At 36.9% G+C, this 18,440-nt stretch overlaps 1 long non-coding RNA gene across 1 annotated transcript in view; it reads left to right on the top strand.

Moving 5' to 3' along the window:
• The window catches only part of LOC134607810 (uncharacterized), a 70,024-nt gene that overhangs the window by 33,834 nt on the left and 17,750 nt on the right, over window positions 1–18,440 (top strand). The window contains exon 2 of the long non-coding RNA XR_010090694.1: window positions 8,066–8,128. This is a non-coding gene — a long non-coding RNA (uncharacterized LOC134607810). The remainder of the gene's footprint in view (window positions 1–8,065; window positions 8,129–18,440) is intronic.

The following is an 18,440-nucleotide window of genomic DNA, read 5'->3' as shown; positions in this document are numbered from 1 at the left end:
GCTGAAGCTCAATCAATTCCATTTATCAAAAAAAAAATAATGCAAGTAATATTTTAATCTTAATGGTGAGGGTAAACCTTACTACAGTGCATGACAAATGTCAAATTGTAATTTTTTTTTCACCGTAGATTGTGTTTGTAGTTTGATTTCATTTTACTTGTAGTAATCATTTTCACTTTACTAATTCTTACATAAAATTGTGTAATGGTAATATTGATTAGTCGGCCACGGAATCAGTAAACTAAAGATTATAGACTTATTACATGCCATTTATAGAAGTCAGATTTGGAACACATTTGAAAAATACAAAGAAAATCTGTGCTGATTCTATTTCCCGAGTTAAAAAGTTTTAATTGTTTTCATGCTAGTTCAACAACAATCTACTTTCATTTTCTTTGCACTATTCTGAGTACATTTATTTTGAAGAGCAACCACTTCCTTGATAGACAAATGGATAGACAGACAGAGAGATTTAGAATAGTTTTTTAAACTTCATACATAACATATTGTTGGATTTTTCCATTACATAAAAATATATTTATGTGTCCATTAAAAACAAAACAAAAAATGCATTGTCTTGAGTTGAGGCTGTATATTTTATTTTACAGAGTTATTCTGTCTTAAATGTTGTGGCTATTTGTTATCTCATTAAACTTTCCTGTATATTTATGGATACCTCTGTATCTAAAGTCCTATCTTTTCTGGGGTAGATTTACTGGAAGGTGCTGACATGTTGTATGCCATTACATCAACCCCAAAATGATAATTACTAACTGTGCTGTGTCAGCAGATTAAAACATCTGAGCAGATTAAAGCCTCTGAGTGAGGTATAACTAGACATGTGCAATTCGTTTCGGGCTGAATATGTATTCGGATGAATTTCGGGCAATTCGGACATTCTGGTACTTCCGAATTGCCGAAGTGCTGAATTACCGAATTTCCGAGGTGTCGAAGTGCCAGGGATGGGGGCCAGGGGGGGGGACATTAGGTCCCCTCCTCATTCTAATTTAGGACCCCCACCCACTGCTCAGGGGTGGGGGCCGGGGGGAGGACAATAGGTCCCCCTCCCCATTATTTTACTTTATGGCCCCACCTGCCGCTCAGGGGTGGGGTCCGGGGGGGAGGACAATAAGTCCCCCCCATTATTTTACTTTAGGCCCTGAGCGGCAGTGGGGGCCAGGGGGAGGACAATAGGTCCCAAGCCATTGTTTCACTTTAGGGCCCCCACCCGCCGCTCAGGGGTGTGGGCAAGGGGGGGCAAAAGCCCCCCCCTTATTCTAATTTAGGACCCCACCCGCCGCTCAGGGATGGGGGCCGGGGGGCAATAGGCCCCCCTTTAGTTTAAAAGCCCCCACTGGCACGTCACGGGTGGGGGCCTGGGAGGGGGGACCCTTTTTTTTATTTTTGTTTTTTTAACAGTGAGCAGCCACTGGCTGCTCACTGTTTAATAGACATGCCCCTACTCGCCGTATAGCGAGTAAGGGCACAATTTACTAATACTAAGTAATTTTTACTTAGTATTAGTATATTTGGCTGAAAGACCAATTTAGGTCCGAAATTACCGAATCTCCGAAGTGTTGAAGTGCCTAAATTCCGAAGTGTCGAATTGCCGAAGTCCCGAATTTCGGAATGCCGAACCGAAGCAAATAATTTTCCCATGCACATGCCTAGGTATAACTGCTACATAGGAAACTATAGAAACTTTTTGTTTTATTTTTTGTTGTACTTTTTGTTGTATTTTCCAGTAGAAAATATTTGCCTTGTGACACCAAAAAACAGTTGACGCTAACTTCAGCTCTCATCTCTGATGCTGATAAGTCAAAATATGGTTAATAAAAACCATAAAAACAAATAAAAACAAATAACATATTCCAGGGGGGCAATTTTTCCCAATGAGCAGTACTATAATGGACTATGGGTGGCTTGCTCACAGAACAATACTAACATATATTATTATTGTTGTATTTTAATCCTTGTATTAATGTATTTAAAAAAAAATTATATAAAATAAAGAAAGGTAGTGTGGTGGATCGATGTGCTACTTTGGTTAAAGCTGTTCCCCTCCCCCCTGCAGACACGGACCAAAAACCACACAAAATTACACACAAGAGAGACCATTTTTTCCCAAAAGAAAATGCCAAAGCATATGTGCATGCTGAATATGAAAAAAGGTGCTCAGAATAATTAATATTTTCTTAACACATTTAGCTGTGTAACATTAAACCGACCAAATATTCACAGTAAGTCGGAATATCACAGCTACAATTATAGCTAGGCTACTTGTTTTAACAAGCAACTACAACAAAAATAAATGTTTTCACAAAATATTAATTTTATATTTAAATACAAATTGAGTTAATTAATTAAACCGGCTATTTTAGGCCAAATAACTTTGCTACAGAAAATAGACACATTGATTAATTGTTCCCAATATACCTGTACTCGACTAAAATCCACAATTATTTTGTGATTTTTACAATCTACTGTTTACTGAACAAACCCCAAAGCTTCAACTAGTAAGATAGAAATTCATGCACTGGAGTTAAATATAATGATTTCTTCTCATTTTTACAGCATTTCACTGCCATAACATTTAGTGTACACATTCACTTGTACAACTGCCTCAGTCCTTAAGGGGTTAATGTTCATTTTTAAGTACAATAAATATCTACTCGATAATACATTTAAGTACCCCACATATATGCTTTGCTGTTATTCAGAATGAAATAGGATAGATTTATGTTTTATTTTGTTTATAACAACTCCATGTTATTTTTTTTTCTACCAGCAAACTGTAAAAAGAAAAGTCCACGACAAATTAATTACAATCCACTTTTATTTTTTATTCAAAATTACATCAATCGTCAATGTGAAAGCTTATTTAAAAATCATAATTTGTAACAAATAAACTCAGAAATTAATTCCGTACAGGTTTGTTTTTGTTTTTTTCATTTTGCTGTACTTCATTCTATGAAACAAAACAAAAAATAGAAAATATAAGAAACATTGAGTGTTTGAGAGATACGAGAGATCAATAGATAAGAATTTGTCTTGGAATTTGTTTTTGTTTAAATTACATAATAACTTAAATTTAAAACATGCAAAGACTATTTAGTAACATGATTTAGCAGACGCAAACAATGTTAAAAAGAGGAGGAATCCCCTGGAATCCCTATTAAAGGGAAGGCCCCAGGTCCACTTCTTGGCAATACATTATTTGATCCTCTGTATCACTGATTTCGTTTCCATTGGTGTTTTCACTGAACTGTAAGTTTGTTTTCATCTACGTTCCTCTGCGATTTACTTCCAAAGTGAAGAGTGATGCTCCCAAAATTCCTCAAAGGTCTGCCTCAGTCTGATTTACTGAATTCATGAATTTCTGCAAATCAGGTTTTAGCATTTTAAATGAAATGGTATGTTTTTGACACTTCCTGTGGAACTGGTTTACACACTTTCAAATAGAACAATGCCACACGTAACATACTTCGGCTACCTTAAATGTTAGCAGGTAGGTCAAATCACTAATATAGAGTTATCTTGTCTCTATGATAGATATACTAAGTGAGGAAAGACTGTACATCATTTCTGGAACATTCTACGAGAGATAACTAAAGTTAAATTACCTACAGCTCCACCTACTGTCCAAAGTGCTACTTACATTTGTACATGTACTTTTTTTACACCTCATTGTGTCCTTCTCTCCCCTCCTTCAACCCTTGCGATTCTCATCAACTGCAAAATCTTGCTTTGTCTATTTGTTCTCTCTAAGGACTTGCTGTGTAACTTACATGTCTGTAGCCATTAACCAGCGTAATAGATACTCGTTAAACCCAAATTCAGCACTTTCTCCTAGGGCTAAAATAAACTCGTAAGTATTTCAATATGGTATAAAATGTGACTAAATGTAATGCAAAGTAACACAAAATAAAATATATCCTAAAAAGCTACAATCAATATATAGTATCATTAATATTTATATAGCACCAATATATTCTGAAATGCTTTAGGATTAGAAAAAGGGTGTGCTAACAGACATGGAATTCAAATATAATGCCAGAGTAGTCGAACTGAAAGCATAGCTGACTTGGAATAATTTTCCATTTAAGCTATATTGACCTTAAATTTTAAATTCACTTTGAGTTCACTTTCAATTATCACTATATTAAATAACAGTGTTACCATACTTACAGGATTATATACTACACTTTCAGGGCTATTCACTATAGTGAGAATTATTCTGAATTCCAAGCTAATTTAAAATTTAAGGTCAAAGTAGCTGAATTGGAAATATAGCCAACTTTGATGATTTTGAAGCTTGGCTATTTTGACCTTACATTTGAAATTCATTTAATATTTCTGATAATTCTCACTTCAGTGGATAATCCTCTCAGTAGGGTTATCTAAATTGTATAAACCACTGCTCAAATCACATAAATTGTTCTGCATACAGTATACCTTGAAATGTGAATATTATTGTATAGTATTAATAGAATTAACCTTTAGTAATGATACTTGCACACGTTTTTATATATACAAAACAATTTAAAAAATACCGGTAAATATTCCACTCCTTGGAGGAATATTTAGATAATAATAAGTAGTGGTAATAAGGAAGCATGTGCTATGCAAATATTGTTTGTATGGAGGAGGGAGAGGCTCAAAGAATGTCAAATAATAATTTTTTTCATGTGCAGTAGAACTGCTGTTTATGCACATATTTATATACTAGAATTGTACATATTGAAAAAAAATTGGTTGCCCAAATCAATTTATCAACAAAAAAACAACAAAAACAAACAATGGGCTCTTTGGATTTCGTCCATGTGGTGTTTTGGTTCAGAGAAATTGGGTCTATGCGATCATAACAGTAAAAATGATTTGGACAAACCAAAATTGTAATGCAGTACATTAATAGGTGCATTCTTAGTTCAAAGATAAAGATGATTGATGGCAAAAAAATATATAATTGATGGTTTAGGGTCTGGTCAATAAATTTAGATTTTATTCACAGATCAAGTGAGAAAGAACCAATAGAGCTTGAAAAAGGTGGAGCAGAAAAAGTCTATATTTCTATTTTTATTACATATATAAGATATAAATATGATTTTTTTTTACTGTTCCTCCTTATTTTTTCCTCTACTGGTCACTGCTCAATTTATGTGAATACAATTCACATTTATTTCTGTTCCCTAAACATCAATTACCTTTTTTCCATCCATTATATTTTCTTTTGGCCCCGTGGATAGAACTCCAAATCACAAAACAGTTTGTCCATTTAGTTTGGTTCATGATGTGTCCATATAGCATTTCAGACAAATGGCGAATGGCCAATTGACGAAAATTTGGTCAAATCGTAATTCGTTTGAAACTGAATGCACAAGCCAATTATATACACGTTAGTCTGTATAACAGTGTAAATTTGCTGTCCCCTCAAAATAACTCAACACACAGCCATTAATGTCTAAACAGTTGGCAACCAAAGTGAGTACACCCCTTTAAACTCACCTGTATACCATGATAGACGCTGCTAGGCCAAGACCTCTTTGGGAACTATGACGCATTCGCTGCAATCCACTACTGAATCCCTATGAATTATGTGTATATATTAGAAATTATGATTTTTTTTTGTGAGAAAATCCATTTTCTGTGTGTACAACTGTAATTTTTAAGGAAGTTTGGTCAGGAAAATAAAATTGCATTTCTTTCCTGTTACTTCCTGAATGTTTTAGTGCACGGGAAAAAACAATGATATACACAGCTTCTGTCTATTTTGTCAACTTGGAAGTTGTAAATCTTGCAATAACCAAAAATATTTGTTTTTTATTGATATAGCTGATAGTAGACGTGCACAAACTCTGTTAATCCCAGGATGAACGAGTTGATTCGTTCATCAAACATGAATTAATAGAATCATTTGTCCTTAGATTAACAGGCATTTGATTTTGTTAAAGGACCACTATAGGCACCCAGACCAGACTTCAGCTCAATTACGTGGTCTGGGTGCCAGGTCCCCCTAGTTTGAACCCTGCAGCTGTAAACATAGCAGTTTCAGAGAACCTGTTATGTTTACATTAGGGTTAATCCAGCCTCTAGTGGCTGTTTTATTGACAGCCACTAGAGGCGCTTCTGCAATTCTCACTGTGAAAATCACAGTGAGAAAATGCTGACGTCCATAGGAAAGCATTGAGTAATGCTTTCCTATGGGCGGTTTGAATGTGCGCGCGGCTCTTGCCACGCATGCGCTTTCGGCTCTGACATCGGCAGCGCCGAGGGAGCCTGGCACTATAGTGGTCCTTTAAGCACAGTTAAATGGAGTATGTAGACTGTGTACAAGTCTAGCTGATATATACTGTGCTTCAGACAGTTCTGGGTTTATTTTGTAAAACCTTTTTTTTTCCAGGAACTGTGTTTTGTAGATCAATATAGCAATAAGGTGGCTTTAACTGTGTCATTAAATTCATGAGGAATTATAGAATTTAGTATTTAATTTTTTCACAAACATAAAGCATTGAAAATGTACACAGCAATACAAATAAAGTACAACTACAGCTAGACTAATGCAACAGTGTAACAATCCATAAGGTATGTTAAAAAAAAAGATATAGGCAGTTGAACGTAAAAAAAATGTGTTCCATAAACATACCAAATGCATGAAAATATATGTATTTTTGCTAAATATTAAGGGGATATGAGTGTACATTTGTACAGAGTGTATGTATACAGATGTCAATACATATAATTTGTAATATATATACCAATAAGGCCCAAAGAATTGAAAAACCATTGTGCATATGTAGCTTCTAATCAAAGGGAATTGTTGTCATAGTAAGTTTCTTTTTAATGAAAATGTGTGAGCATTGCTAAAGTTAAAGTTGTTTCTAGTTGTCTGTTGTTTTGTGGGGGGAGGTCATTTGTACCTGTTATCAGTGCAGTATTTGCCCGAGGCAAATGAGGCATTTGCCTTGTGGGGCACTTTCCAGGGGACGGCAAAAAATGCCGTCCCCAAATGCCCAGGCTAATGCCTTGTTAGCCTCGGGGCAGGCGGTTAGCTGAGCTCCGGGCGGGGAGCACATTCCGGCTCCCGGCATCACTTTACGGTGTGCACCTGGACCTCAACTGGCCACCCGCCTGCCTGCCTGCCTGCCCAAACAGCCCAGCCAGCAGCCCCACTGGACCCCAGGTAAAAATTCCACCCAGCTCCCCCAAAGGTAGGGAGGCTGGGTGGATTTAAATTAAAATAAAAAAATTATATGTGAGTGTTCTCTGACTTTGGCTTATCCTCTAAGATCCTTCTGATTGTGTCCTTGTTTGTACTGCGAATTGGAGCACCTTTCATGCACAGCCCCCATGCACAGATTCACAGTCCTGGTGGTTTCTAACCTTATCTCCTTGGACTATGTATATCTGCAAGGGTGAGCACAAATCTCTGCCTTCCGGCCTCCCACCTCTGGTAAGACCCTTACAGTCGGTCTGTCAGTGAGTTTGTGTGTGTATATTTGTTGGTGTGTGAGTGAGTGAATGTCTGTCAGTGTGTGTTTGTGTGTGTATGTGTGTCTGAGTGATTGTGTATGCCTGTCAGCGTGTGTGGGTGTCTGTCTGTGAGTGGGTGTGTGTGTGCGTCATTGTGTGTGTCTGTCAGTGACTGCGTGTGAGTCAGTAATTGTGTGTCTGTCAGATTGTCAAGTCAGTGTATCTGAGAGTGTTTCTGTCAGTCAAAGTGGATTAGTCTTTAACAGGAAGAGGTGTGGCCTTGACAGGAAGGGGTGGGGCATGTGTAAATTAGGGGGTGCCCGAGTTCCGCCATGCCTAGGGCAGCACAGATCCAAAATACACAACTGCCTGTTATCCAAAGGAGCACTGAAGTTTATTGTGTGAAAAAGTATGTGAGTAAAATATTAGTTATCAGATGAACTCAAAATTGGTGATTTAGAAAAAGTAGCCATAAAAATCTGATTACAACTGAGATCATACTTCCAGTTTACCAGATGTTTTCTGACAATTTTACTCATCACTACTGTTGCTTTTTAATGTTTTATTTTTGTTTTGTTTTTGTTTCATTTAACAGCTCGGCTGACCTGTGATGAAGATCGACATCAGTAACAGACATCAGTAGAAGACTTTGTGCTTGGTGAGAGATCTGAAACATTACATTGAAGAAAAAATGGAATCCAAGCACCAAAGAAATGTGCATTTACACATACATAGAAAATAATAATTGTATAGCACGGTCAAGCGCTGAAAGCAGCCTCTATAGCACACCCAGCTCATACAGGTTTAGTGCTGGGGATGAGCAAATGGAAAGGCCAGCAAGAAAAAGACTCACTGATTCAACAAATATAGTTTGGTAGGAGTTAATAAATGAATTATTATGGCTAGGTGGATAGGAGGAGGTTTGGGATAGAAGTGTGATATATAGAGGATACTAACTGAAGGAAGATAGGAAAAAGGAGAGGATGGAATGGAAAAATGCAATCACATGCACACCTCCTTTAGACTGTTTTCAGGCATTACATACCAGATGCATGCACACACTACAGAAATATACCCCACATCATAGATACACCCTACATTCACACACATCAGTAGCATTTGTTTTTGAAATATTATATACTTTGTTATATGAAAGTGTTGTATGACGTTATGTTTGTGAAAACATTTTACACATAGTACATGTTATAGTGTCGGTGTCAAAGGGTTGCTACATGCTTATATATGTGATGGTTTAAATATTGCATATTGGGCAAATGCATATGTCATTTGGACTTTGCTATCTAAGAACTAGTTATAGCAATGCTGTTGATGATATTACATTTTGTTTCGTGAGTTAGAGTTAGAGTAAGCATATTGCTACAATTCTAACAATTACTAATACAAATGCATAATGGTGAGTAATGTCTCATTGTTATGGCAACTGAATACGTTCTACCATAATTATTTGGAATCCTTTTAGGCAATTTAGAGTGTGTATGATATCTATTAAGACTTACTACAAATTGGCTTCATATAACAATATCCAGGGCCGCTATTCAGTTTGTGCAACCTATTATATAGTGAATAAACCCTTACTACTTAAAACTGTATACAGTATGCTTCATTCTGGAATGTTAATGTGATTGCATATGTCTGTTTTATTGATCTCTAAATAAAACTTACATTTAAAAATATGTGACAAAGTTTGTTATCCATTGGCTATTTTATTTTACCATTGTCTGTTTTTTTTTTTGTTTGTTTTTTCTGCTTACATTAATATGCCATGGATAGTGTTTAGTCATATCTTTGATAGTCTCTATGAGTTAACCACCCTATTACCAAACACAGGAGAAAACAAGTAATTTGTGTATGTGTTACTATTCAGGTAAATAAACATTTACAGGGCTACTCACTAAAGTGAAAATTCCTGGGAATTCAAAGGAAATGCATGGTGATTTTCAAATGTAAAGCCATAGTAGGCAAACTAAACACAGAACTAACTTACATTTTTCTTTATCATCTATTCTTGCCTATTGTTTGCCTGCACACAGGCATCTGTGATCCTAGGATCAGTCCTAAAAGTACGGATTTAATTCTTGACATATTTATGTTGTAAAGAACTTCCTGGTTCACAGAAAACCCAATTTATTCCCCTTACACCATAGACTCATAGAATATCTGCATGGTTTCTATCAAGTCTGCACTTAACTGAATCTTACTGCAAAAAAAAAAAAATGACGTGACCACATGGTGTCCTTGCCTGCTGGTGGCCAAGTCTGTGCTCTGCAAAAAATAAATGGCTTTAACTATGGATTATACTAAAATCTAAAAGTTAAATAAGAGGGCTTATACCTAAAAAATACAAAAGAAAATACGCTCATAGGGGATTAACGTTGATATAATAAAATGCCCCTTATTTATATATCACACTCACAAGATTGAGGTTGTTTTCAAGCCCATCAAAATTATGTAGATTCTCTTGGATCCCTCGTTGTTAAAGGAATGGATATTACATGCAAGAGATGAAAGATGACATAGTGTAACACTGTTTTGAAAAAGTATAAATTGGCTTTAATGGTTGCACTTACAGCATAAAAGGTGTAAAAAGGCCCATCAATACAAATCTGTCGTCCAGACAATGCAGGGAACGAAATCCTTGTAGAGATCTCAGCCAGATAGACAAATATAAAATCAAATAAAATTAAATAAAAGTTCAAATAACTCTACGCGTTTCGTCTGTCTTAGCAGACTTCCTCAGGAGTGATGAAGTGCTTCAAATCTTCTGGGTACTTTGTCCTCCATTTATAGGTCCTCCCGCCGTTTTTTCGGATCAGAATCAGCTGTAACTCATCTGTTATATTTCGGTCCGTAATGGTTTCCCATATATGGAGTTCCGGAGCGTCTCTGTGGAACGCACGTGCGTTCCACCAACCCGGAAACGTCCACCTTCATATCGGCTGGGCGGAAGTCATCGGCTATAGGACGCAATGCGTCTCACTGGAACGCACGTGCGTTCCATCTCACCCCCACGAAGCAGTCATCATGAAATAAAATTAAACAAATACATGGTATTAGAAATTTGTTCAAATCATTGTCATTATTAGCCAATGTAAAGGTATGTACTAAAACTCCAGTTATACTCTAAAATATATTCTGAAGGAGTAAGGCACTCATAGCGTTTCGTGGTCTTAAAGTGGTATCAGTATTTATCACACATAGTGGTATCAATATTTTTCACATATAATGATTCTGTACTCATTCTTCACATTCCTTGTTCGCAATCTATTTGTGGGGAGTATCTTTTAGATGTAAAAAGATATCCAAGATTAAATCAAGTAGAACATCACAATACAGGAATTAGATACAAAAAACAAAGGTAGTAATAGAGTAGAAAAAATAGGATACAGCAGCTGGAATAAGTGCACGGTGGAGAACCAGAGAGAGGGATTCTGGACTACAAAATAAGCCTAATAGAAGTAAAAGTGAAAATAAATATAAAAATAAAAATAAATATAAATATAAATATAAATAAAAATAAAATCAAATACCCGTAAAAAGCATTATACTATTATAAAAAACAAACTAAATCAAAATCCACATTCAGCCCTAGGGGCTGAAGTGTTTGCAGCTTATGAATCCAGAATCCCTCCCTCTGTCTGAGTTTCATCATAATATCCCCTCCTCTTATGTCCAAATTCACCCGTTCGATAACAACCCAGGATAAATTATGGGTCTTAAATGCTGGGCATACATTGCAATGTGTGGGGACTGAGTGGTTCCTAACCCCCTTCTTTATGTTGTTTAGATGTTCTAAAAAACGTATTTTAGCCTTGCGTCCTGTTCTCCCCACATATTGCGCTCCGCAGCCACAGCTAAGTAGATATACTACGTTGGTGGATAAGCATGTGGTATGCCCCTTAATTTTGAATTCCTCTCCCGTTGTACTTTTAAAGCCTGAGATATGACTTGGCATGAATCTACAAGCTTTGCATTTTCCGCATGTATAAAAACCCTTTCTACTGTTCTTTTCCTCCCTAGTTTTGTTAGAAGGTTTAAATAGACTAGGTGTCAGGTGGGTTGAAAAATTTCTCCCTTTTCTATAAATAACTTTGGGGATGTCTGGTAGTTGACATCTCAGAAATTCGTCCTGTTGTAAAATGGACCAATGTTTTTTAAAGATCTTATTGATGTGGAATGCTTTCGAGTTATACTGTGTGTTAAATGAGAACTCAAAGGGATTCTTTTTATTCGGTAATTTTTTATTCCTATCCACCAGGAGGTCTCCCCTGTTGACATTTTTAATCTTTTGCACCTCGGCTTGTAATTGATCTTTCTTATAACCCTTTTCTACGAATTTTCTAGTGAGGAACTCTGCCTGCTCTGTATATAGTTTTACGTCTGAACAGTTTCGTCTCAATCTGGTGTACTGGCTCTTCGGAACACCTGCAAGCCACTTGGGATGATGTCCACTATCCGATTGGATGAAACTGTTCATATCCGTAGGCTTGAAGTATGTTTTAGTTCTAATCTCCAGGTCTTCGATAAAGATCGTCAAGTCCAGGAAGTCTATAGTAGTATGGTTAAAGATGGGTGTGAATACCAATGAAAATGTGTTATCATTTAGATAAGAAAAGAAATTTATCAATTGTTCATCAGATCCTTTCCAGATTACAAGGATGTCATCGATGTACCGACGCCAGAGCACCAGGTTCGCCCCAAATGGACTATCGGCCCAAATGAAGGCTCTCTCCCAATAGTCCATAAATATGTTGGCGTAACTAGGGGCGAACCTGGTGCCCATAGCCGTACCCTTGATCTGTAGAAAAAATTCGTCATTGAACATAAAAAAATTATGTGTTAGAATAAACCCAATGGCCTCTAGTAAGAATGACCTAAAGTCAGAATCCACCGTGTCGTCCCCCTCTAAGTTCTCTCTCACTGCTTCTAATCCTTGTTTGTGATCTATCACTGAGTATAGGGAACTCACATCTAGAGTAATCCAGATGTAGTCCTTCTGCCATTCAATGGATTCCAGTTCTTGTAAAAGATGTTTAGTATCTTTTAGGTAAGATTTGGCAGTTTGCGCATATTTTTGTAGTGAGTGATCTATAAATTGAGATAACTTGGATGTGAGAGAATCGATTCCACTGATTATGGGTCTTCCTGGTGGGTTTGTTTTGGACTTGTGTACTTTCGGGAGAAAGTAAAATGTGGGGATCCTTGGGTGTTCTTGAAAAAGGAACTTATAGATGTTAGTATTAATCGTGTTCTTGGTCAGAGCCTTGTCTAGTAAAGTTTTCAGTTCATCTTTAAAAGGTATGTTTGGATTGCTAGAAAGCTTTATATACGTTGTTCTATCGCCTAGCAATCTATAGGCCTCTCCCAGGTAATATTCCGTGGACATCACCACTATGCCGCCCCCTTTGTCTGAATTCTTGATTATTATATCATCCCTTTTTTTCAAATTATTCAGAGTTTGTGTTTCTTTTTTAGTCATATTGTTACAAAACTCTTTTTTATTTGTCAGTTTCTCTAGATCCTTTGCTACCATTTTACCAAAAACTTCTATTTGACTGCCTTTATCATATGGGCAGAAGGTGGATCGGGGTCTAAATTCTTTTAGATGCTCTGTTTGGTATATAGATTCCATTTTTTGTCCTAGTGGGTCTTCTAGTTCCTTTTTAATAAAAAATCTCTATGCTAAGTTTTCTAACAAATTTCTGAAGGTCTATATAAACCTGAAATGGGTCTGGAGGGATATTGGGTGTATATTTAAGTCCCTTCTTTAAGATTAAGCATTCCTCATCTGTCAAATGCATCTTTGAGATATTAAATATCCCCATTGATTCCTCTTTATCACGTTGTTCAATGGCTAGATTTCCCTCTCCGGGCTTATTCGCCTTCTCTTTCCTGGGGTGTCTTGGTCCATCAATGGAGTGTATCGATTGGTTAGATCTATTCTGTGTGGATTGGTTAGATCTATTCTGTGTGATTTGGGGGCAAAATATTTGGTGATGCCCTTTTTCTTGACCCTTTGGTCTTGCTCCTTCTCTAAAAAATCTCTGTCTTGTGAGGTCTCTCTTTCTGAGTGTACGTCTACTCTACTTTGTTTAGGTTCATGACGTGTATTGGTCCTCCATTTATATTGTTGGTTATATGTAGGGACATACCTCTCCCTTTTACTTGGTGAGTTTTGTTTGTGGCTCCCATTTTCTTTTCTCGAGAAACGAGAGTTTTCGAATTCAAAGGAAATGCATGGTGATTTTCAAATGTAAAGCCATAGTAGGCAAACTAAACACAGAACTAACTTACATTTTTCTTTATCATCTATTCTTGCCTATTGTTTGCCTGCACACAGGCATCTGTGATCCTAGGATCAGTCCTAAAAGTACGGATTTAATTCTTGACATATTTATGTTGTAAAGAACTTCCTGGTTCACAGAAAACCCAATTTATTCCCCTTACACCATAGACTCATAGAATATCTGCATGGTTTCTATCAAGTCTGCACTTAACTGAATCTTACTGCAAAAAAAAAAAAATGACGTGACCACATGGTGTCCTTGCCTGCTGGTGGCCAAGTCTGTGCTCTGCAAAAAATAAATGGCTTTAACTATGGATTATACTAAAATCTAAAAGTTAAATAAGAGGGCTTATACCTAAAAAATACAAAAGAAAATACGCTCATAGGGGATTAACGTTGATATAATAAAATGCCCCTTATTTATATATCACACTCACAAGATTGAGGTTGTTTTCAAGCCCATCAAAATTATGTAGATTCTCTTGGATCCCTCGTTGTTAAAGGAATGGATATTACATGCAAGAGATGAAAGATGACATAGTGTAACACTGTTTTGAAAAAGTATAAATTGGCTTTAATGGTTGCACTTACAGCATAAAAGGTGTAAAAAGGCCCATCAATACAAATCTGTCGTCCAGACAATGCAGGGAACGAAATCCTTGTAGAGATCTCAGCCAGATAGACAAATATAAAATCAAATACAATTAAATAAAAGTTCAAATAACTCTACGCGTTTCGTCTGTCTTAGCAGACTTCCTCAGGAGTGATGAAGTGCTTCAAATCTTCTGGGTACTTTGTCCTCCATTTATAGGTCCTCCCGCCGTTTTTTCGGATCAGAATCAGCTGTAACTCATCTGTTATATTTCGGTCCGTAATGGTTTCCCATATATGGAGTTCCGGAGCGTCTCTGTGGAACGCACGTGCGTTCCACCAACCCGGAAACGTCCACCTTCATATCGGCTGGGCGGAAGTCATCGGCTATAGGACGCAATGCGTCTCACTGGAACGCACGTGCGTTCCATCTCACCCCCACGAAGCAGTCATCATGAAATAAAATTAAACAAATACATGGTATTAGAAATTTGTTCAAATCATTGTCATTATTAGCCAATGTAAAGGTATGTACTAAAACTCCAGTTATACTCTAAAATATATTCTGAAGGAGTAAGGCACTCATAGCGTTTCGTGGTCTTAAAGTGGTATCAGTATTTATCACACATAGTGGTATCAATATTTTTCACATATAATGATTCTGTACTCATTCTTCACATTCCTTGTTCGCAATCTATTTGTGGGGAGTATCTTTTAGATGTAAAAAGATATCCAAGATTAAATCAAGTAGAACATCACAATACAGGAATTAGATACAAAAAACAAAGGTAGTAATAGAGTAGAAAAAATAGGATACAGCAGCTGGAATAAGTGCACGGTGGAGAACCAGAGAGAGGGATTCTGGACTACAAAATAAGCCTAATAGAAGTAAAAGTGAAAATAAATATAAAAATAAAAATAAATATAAATATAAATATAAATAAAAATAAAATCAAATACCCGTAAAAAGCATTATACTATTATAAAAAACAAACTAAATCAAAATCCACATTCAGCCCTAGGGGCTGAAGTGTTTGCAGCTTATGAATCCAGAATCCCTCCCTCTGTCTGAGTTTCATCATAATATCCCCTCCTCTTATGTCCAAATTCACCCGTTCGATAACAACCCAGGATAAATTATGGGTCTTAAATGCTGGGCATACATTGCAATGTGTGGGGACTGAGTGGTTCCTAACCCCCTTCTTTATGTTGTTTAGATGTTCTAAAAAACGTATTTTAGCCTTGCGTCCTGTTCTCCCCACATATTGCGCTCCGCAGCCACAGCTAAGTAGATATACTACGTTGGTGGATAAGCATGTGGTATGCCCCTTAATTTTGAATTCCTCTCCCGTTGTTGTACTTTTAAAGCCTGAGATATGACTTGGCATGAATCTACAAGCTTTGCATTTTCCGCATGTATAAAAACCCTTTCTACTGTTCTTTTCCTCCCTAGTTTTGTTAGAAGGTTTAAATAGACTAGGTGTCAGGTGGGTTGAAAAATTTCTCCCTTTTCTATAAATAACTTTGGGGATGTCTGGTAGTTGACATCTCAGAAATTCGTCCTGTTGTAAAATGGACCAATGTTTTTTAAAGATCTTATTGACGTGGAATGCTTTCGAGTTATACTGTGTGTTAAATGAGAACTCAAAGGGATTCTTTTTATTCGGTAATTTTTTATTCCTATCCACCAGGAGGTCTCCCCTGTTGACATTTTTAATCTTTTGCACCTCGGCTTGTAATTGATCTTTCTTATAACCCTTTTCTACGAATTTTCTAGTGAGGAACTCTGCCTGCTCTGTATATAGTTTTACGTCTGAACAGTTTCGTCTCAATCTGGTGTACTGGCTCTTCGGAACACCTGCAAGCCACTTGGGATGATGTCCACTATCCGATTGGATGAAACTGTTCATATCCGTAGGCTTGAAGTATGTTTTAGTTCTAATCTCCAGGTCTTCGATAAAGATCGTCAAGTCCAGGAAGTCTATAGTAGTATGGTTAAAGATGGGTGTGAATACCAATGAAAATGTGTTATCATTTAGATAAGAAAATAAATTTATCAATTGTTCATCAGATCCTTTCCAGATTACAAGGATGTCATCGATGTACCGACGCCAGAGCACCAGGTTCGCCCCAAATGGACTATCGGCCCAAATGAAGGCTCTCTCCCAATAGTCCATAAATATGTTGGCGTAACTAGGGGCGAACCTGGTGCCCATGGCCGTACCCTTGATCTGTAGAAAAAATTCGTCATTGAACATAAAAAAATTATGTGTTAGAATAAACCCAATGGCCTCTAGTAAGAATGACCTAAAGTCAGAATCCACCGTGTCGTCCCCCTCTAAGTTCTCTCTCACTGCTTCTAATCCTTGTTTGTGATCTATCACTGAGTATAGGGAACTCACATCTAGAGTAATCCAGATGTAGTCCTTCTGCCATTCAATGGATTCCAGTTCTTGTAAAAGATGTTTAGTATCTTTTAGGTAAGATTTGGCAGTTTGCGCATATTTTTGTAGTGAGTGATCTATAAATTGAGATAACTTGGATGTGAGAGAATCGATTCCACTGATTATGGGTCTTCCTGGTGGGTTTGTTTTGGACTTGTGTACTTTCGGGAGAAAGTAAAATGTGGGGATCCTTGGGTGTTCTTGAAAAAGGAACTTATAGATGTTAGCATTAATCGTGTTCTTGGTCAGAGCCTTGTCTAGTAAAGTTTTCAGTTCATCTTTAAAAGGTATGTTTGGATTGCTAGAAAGCTTTATATACGTTGTTCTATCGCCTAGCAATCTATAGGCCTCTCCCAGGTAATATTCCGTGGACATCACCACTATGCCGCCCCCTTTGTCTGAATTCTTGATTATTATATCATCCCTTTTTTTCAAATTATTCAGAGTTTGTGTTTCTTTTTTAGTCATATTGTTACAAAACTCTTTTTTATTTGTCAGTTTCTCTAGATCCTTTGCTACCATTTTACCAAAAACTTCTATTTGACTGCCTTTATCATATGGGCAGAAGGTGGATCGGGGTCTAAATTCTTTTAGATGCTCTGTTTGGTATATAGATTCCATTTTTTGTCCTAGTGGGTCTTCTAGTTCCTTTTTAATAAAAAATCTCTATGCTAAGTTTTCTAACAAATTTCTGAAGGTCTATATAAACCTGAAATGGGTCTGGAGGGATATTGGGTGTATATTTAAGTCCCTTCTTTAAGATTAAGCATTCCTCATCTGTCAAATGCATCTTTGAGATATTAAATATCCCCATTGATTCCTCTTTATCACGTTGTTCAATGGCTAGATTTCCCTCTCCGGGCTTATTCGCCTTCTCTTTCCTGGGGTGTCTTGGTCCATCAATGGAGTGTATCGATTGGTTAGATCTATTCTGTGTGGATTGGTTAGATCTATTCTGTGTGATTTGGGGGCAAAATATTTGGTGATGCCCTTTTTCTTGACCCTTTGGTCTTGCTCCTTCTCTAAAAAATCTCTGTCTTGTGAGGTCTCTCTTTCTGAGTGTACGTCTACTCTACTTTGTTTAGGTTCATGACGTGTATTGGTCCTCCATTTATATTGTTGGTTATATGTAGGGACATACCTCTCCCTTTTACTTGGTGAGTTTTGTTTGTGGCTCCCATTTTCTTTTCTCGAGAAACGAGAGTTTTCGAATTCAAAGGAAATGCATGGTGATTTTCAAATGTAAAGCCATAGTAGGCAAACTAAACACAGAACTAACTTACATTTTTCTTTATCATCTATTCTTGCCTATTGTTTGCCTGCACACAGGCATCTGTGATCCTAGGATCAGTCCTAAAAGTACGGATTTAATTCTTGACATATTTATGTTGTAAAGAACTTCCTGGTTCACAGAAAACCCAATTTATTCCCCTTACACCATAGACTCATAGAATATCTGCATGGTTTCTATCAAGTCTGCACTTAACTGAATCTTACTGCAAAAAAAAAAAAATGACGTGACCACATGGTGTCCTTGCCTGCTGGTGGCCAAGTCTGTGCTCTGCAAAAAATAAATGGCTTTAACTATGGATTATACTAAAATCTAAAAGTTAAATAAGAGGGCTTATACC

Source organism: Pelobates fuscus, chromosome 4 (assembly GCF_036172605.1).
Source record: "Pelobates fuscus isolate aPelFus1 chromosome 4, aPelFus1.pri, whole genome shotgun sequence".
In the NCBI taxonomy this organism is placed as follows: domain Eukaryota; kingdom Metazoa; phylum Chordata; class Amphibia; order Anura; family Pelobatidae; genus Pelobates; species Pelobates fuscus.
The sequence above is the reverse complement of the archived record's forward strand: the minus strand, read 5'-3'. Positions and strand labels throughout refer to the sequence as shown.